Below are 4948 nucleotides of genomic sequence, written 5' to 3' on the forward strand. Positions count from 1 at the left end.
CTCTCCTCCCATCCGTCGCTCTCCCCTCCCCTCCCCTCCTCCTCTCCTCCTCCACTCCCCTCCTCTCCTCTCCTCCCCTCCCCTCCTCCTCTCCTCCCCTCCCCTCCCTCCTCCTCCTCTCCCCTCCCCCCCTCCTCCCTCCCCTCCTCCCCTCCCCTCCTCCTCTCCCCTCCTGCCCTACACCTCTCACCTCCCCTCCTCCCCTCCCCTCAGCTCCTCCTCTCCTCCCCTCAGCTCCTCCTCTCCCCGCCCCTCCCCTCCTCCCCTCCCCTCTCCTCTCTCCTCCTCTCCTCTATCCTCCCCTCCTCCTCTCCCCCCTCCTCTCTCCTCCCCTCCCCTCCTCCTCACCCCTCCACTCCCCCCTCCCCTCCTCACCCCTCCCCTCCCCTCCTCCCCTCCCCTCCTCCTCTCCTCCCCTCCCCTCCTCCTCTCCCCTCCCCCTCTCCCCTCCCCTCCCCTTCACCTCTCTCCTCCCCTCCTCCTCTCTCCTCCCCTCCTCCTCTCCCCTCTCTCTCCTCCCTTCTTCCCATATGATCCCCTTTTCTTTCTGCTCCAATCTGCTTTCCCCTCCCTCCCCTCTCCCCCTCCCCTCTCTCTCCTTTCCTCTCTCTCCACCCCCTCGCTCCTCCCTATTTCACATATGCTCCCCTCTCTTATCTGCTTCTCTCCCCTCTCTCTCTCTCCCTCCCTCCTCTCTCTCTCGCTCTCTCCCTCTCTCTCCCCTCGCTCTCTCTCTCCCTCCCTCCCTCTCCCTCCCTCTATCTCCCTCTCCCTCTCTCTCCCTCTCCCTCTCTCCCCTCACGCACTCCCTCTCTCTCCCTCTCCCTCTCCCTCCCCTCCCCTCTCTCTCACACTCTCTCCCTCTCTCTCCCCTCCCTCTCTCTCTCTCTCTCTCTCTCCCCTCCCCTCTCTCTCTCCCCTCCCTCCCTCTCCCCCTCTCTCCCCCTCTCTCCCTCTCCCCCTCTCTCTCTCTCCCTCTCCCCCTCTCTCCCTCTTTCTCTCTCTCTCTCTCTCTCTCTCCCCCCTCTCTCTCTCCCTCCCTCCCTCTCTCCCTCCCCCTCCCTCTCTCCCTCCCCCTCCCTCTCTCCCTCCCCCTCCCTCTCTCCCTCCCCCTCCCTCTCTCTCTCTCAATTCAATTCAATTCAAATCACTTTATTGGCATGACAAGGTACATCTTATGTTGCCAAAGCATCGAAAAACATTTATGGTTGAACACATAAACGCAGGTCTATTCATACAGTGTATAAACAGATATATCCCTGAGTGTATAAATATACATTCATATAATTTGTATATACTCTTTTCTTATATTTAGTGGTTGTCCCTCTGTTTATGTCAAGCTGTAACATAGTGTGCCGCTAAGGTTACACAATTTCTCTCTTCCCCTAGTAGGTATGGGAGTTTTTGGTTGTCATTCAAATTTCTGAATTCCGGGCATATTTTTGTGAATTTTGGGTAGAAATTCTCCCTTATGCCCTGATATTTTCTACAAGCTGTGAGGAAGTGCATCTCTGTCTCCACCACTCCCTGACTGCAGTGAGAGCATATCCTGTCCTCTCTTGGTAGCCGGGTCTGCCTGTGTCTACCTTTTTCGATCGCCAGGCTATGTTCACTAAGTCTGTACATTGTCAAGGTTTTTCTCAGTTTGCTATCCTTTACCATGGTCAGGTAATCAGCCATGTTTTATTGTCTGTTTAGGGCCAAGTAGCAATTGAGTTTGTTTTGGGTTTTTGTTGTTTCTGCCCAATATGACAGATATTTTTCCTTTTGCTTAGTGACAATTGTGTTGGGTCGAATTCTTTGTATTACGCTGTCGCTGTCCTGGGGCTGGTTATTGTTAGTAGTGTTAGTAGTTACTTCACTGAGTCCCAGGACTAGTTGACTGAGGGTATTCTTCTTTATGGTCCTCTCTTGTCATTTCAGGGCTTCGTAATGATAGCAGTGGGGGTTGCTCATTTTTAGGTGTTTCCAAAATTTGGTGGCTCTTTTTTGGATAGTGATTATTAATGGATATTGGCCTAGTTCTGCCCTGCATGCATTGTTTCCGGTTTTCCTTTGAGTCCGGAGGATACTTTTACAGAACTCTGCATGTAGGATCTCAATTGGGTGTTTGTCCCATTTTGCAAATTCTTGTTGTGTTAGCGGTCCCCACACCTCACTGCCATAGAGTGCAATTGGTTCAATTGCTGATTTAAAAAATTTGAGCCAAATGCTAATTGGGATTTCTATTTGGATTGATTTTTTAATGGCATAGAAAGCCCTTCTTGCTTTCTCTTTCAGTTCATTCACAGCCAGATGAAAATTTCCCATAGAACTGATTTTTAAGCCCAAGTATGTGTAGTTAGTGGTTTGTTCAATTTTGGTTGTTCCTAGTGTGAAATTTATTTTGGGTCCCTGATGTCTGGATCTTTGCTGGAACACAAGGACTTTGGTTTTTTGGGGATTTATTGTCAGGGCCCAAGTCTGGCAGAATGACTCCAGCAGATCCAGGTTCTGTTGGAGACCCTCCTTAGTTGGTGACAGCAGAACCAGGTCATCTGCATAGAGGAGGAATTTAACCTCTCTCTCCCTCTCTCTCCCTCCCTCTCTCCTCTCTCTCCTTCCCCTCCCCTCTCCCTCACTCTCCCTCACTCTCTCTCACTCTCTCTCACTCTCTCCCCCTCTCTCACTCACTCTCCCTCTCTCTCCCCTCCCCTCTCCCTCTCCCTCACTCTCTCACACTCTCTCCCTCTCTCTCCCCCTCTCTCTCTCTCCCACTCCCTCCCTCTCCCTCTCTCTCCCTCTCTCTCCCTCTCCCTCCCTCTCCCTCTCTCTCTCTCTCCCCTCCCCTCTCTCTCTCTCTCTCTCCCACTCCCCTCTCTCTCTCTCCCTCTCTCTCCCCTCCCCTCTCTCTCTCTCTCCAACTCTCGCCCTCTCCCTCCCCTCCCCCTCTTCCCCTCTGCCCTCCCCTCTGCCCTCCCCTCTCCCTCCCTCGCTCTCTCCCTCGCTCTCTCCCCTCCCCCTCCCTCTCTCTCTCTACCTCTCTCTCCCTCTCTCTCTCCCTCCTTCGCCTCCTCTCTCCCTCCCTCTCGCTCCCTCTCTCTCCACTCTCTCTCATTCTCACCCTCCCTCCCCTCCGCTCTTTCTCTCTCTCTCTCTCCACTCTCTCTCTCTCTAAACAGCAACAACATGGCCCATCAAACAAGTTTACACACGGCCGAATTCAACAGATCATTCTGACAGAATCACTGAGCGATGACAGCTGCAACGATGCACAGTGCATTTGATTAAATGACGGAGCTGAGATTCAGACAAGATTAAATAATTACTCCCAGTTACACTTCACAGCGTCCTGCAGTATAATGTTTTATAGGCTCACTGGTAGAGTCGGTATAGCCTCTCTGGTACAGTCGGTATAGCCTCTCTGGTACAGTCGGTATAGTCTTTCTGGTACAGTCGGTATAGTCGCCCTGGCACAGTCGGTATAGTCGCCCTGGCACAGTCGGTATTGTCTCCCTGGCACAGTCGGTATTGTCTCCCTGGCACAGTCGGTATAGTCTCCCTGGTACAGTCGGTATAGTCTCCCTGGTACAGTTGGTATAGTCTCCCTGGTACAGTCGGTATAGTCTCCCTGGTACAGTCGGTATAGTCTCCCTGGTACAGTCGGTATAGTCACCCTGGTACAGTCGGTATAGTCTCCCTGGTACAGTTGGTATCGTCTCCCTGGTACAGTCCGTATAGTCTCCCTGGTACAGTCGGTATAGTCTCTCTGGTACAGTCGGTAAAGTCTCCCTGGTACAGTCGGTATAGCCTCCCTGGTACAGTCGGTATAGTCTCTCTGGTACAGTCGCTATAGTCTCTCTGGTACAGTCGCTATAGTCTCTCTGGTACAGTCGCTATAGTCTCTCTGGTACAGTCGGTAAAGTCTCCCTGGTACAGTCGGTATAGTCTCCCTGGTACAGTCGGTATAGTCTCTCTGGTACAGTTGGTATAGACTCCCTGATACAGATGGTAGAGTCTCTCTGGTACAGTCGGTATAGTCCCTCTGGTACAGTCGGTATAGTCTCCCTGGTACAGTCGGTCTAGTCTCCCTGGTACAGATGGTATAGTCTCCCTGGTACAGTCGGTATAGTCTCCCTGGTAGAGTCGGTATAGTCTCCCTGGTAGAGTCGGTATAGTCTCCCTGGTACAGTCGGTATAGTCTCCCTGGTACAGTCGGTATAGTCTCCCTGGTACAGTTGGTATAGTCTCCCTGGTACAGTCGGTATAGTCTCTCTGGTACAATCGGTATAGTCTCCCTGGTACAGTCGGTATAGTCTCCCTGGTACAGTCGGTATAGTCTCCCTGGTACAGTCGGTATTGTCTCTCTGGTAGTCGGTATAGTCTCCCTGGTACAGTCGGTATAGTCTCCCTGGTACAGTCGGTATAGTCGCCCTGGTACAGTCGGTATAGTCTCTCTGGTACAGTCGGTATAGTCTCCCTGGTACAGCTGGTATAGTCTCTCTGGTACAGTCAGTATAGTCTCTCTGGTACAGTCAGTATAGTCTCTCTGGTACAGTCGGTATAGTCTCCCTGGTACAGTCGGAATAGTCTCCCTGGTAGAGTCGGTATAGTCTCCCTGGTACAGTTTGTATAGTCTCCCTTGTATAGTCTCCCTGGTACAGTCGGTATAGTCTCCCTGGGAGAGTTGGTATAGTCTCCCTGGTCCAGTCGGTACAGTCTCTCTGGTACAGTCGGTATAGTCTCCCTGGTACAGTCGTTATAGTCTCCCTAGTACTGTTGGTATAGACAACCTGGTACAGTCGTTATAGCCTCCCTGGTACAGTCGGTATCGTCTCCCTGGTACAGTCGGTATAGTCTCCCTGGTACAGTCGGTATAGTCTCTCTGGTACAGTCGGTATAGTCTCCCTGGTACAGTCGGTACAGTCTCTCTGGTACAGTCGGCATAGTCTCCCTGGTACAGTCGGTA

The sequence above is a fragment of the Somniosus microcephalus genome, unplaced genomic scaffold, assembly GCF_052327205.1.
Source record: "Somniosus microcephalus isolate GS21.2 unplaced genomic scaffold, FLI_Smic_1.0 unresolved_chr1, whole genome shotgun sequence".
Lineage (NCBI taxonomy): Eukaryota > Metazoa > Chordata > Chondrichthyes > Squaliformes > Somniosidae > Somniosus > Somniosus microcephalus.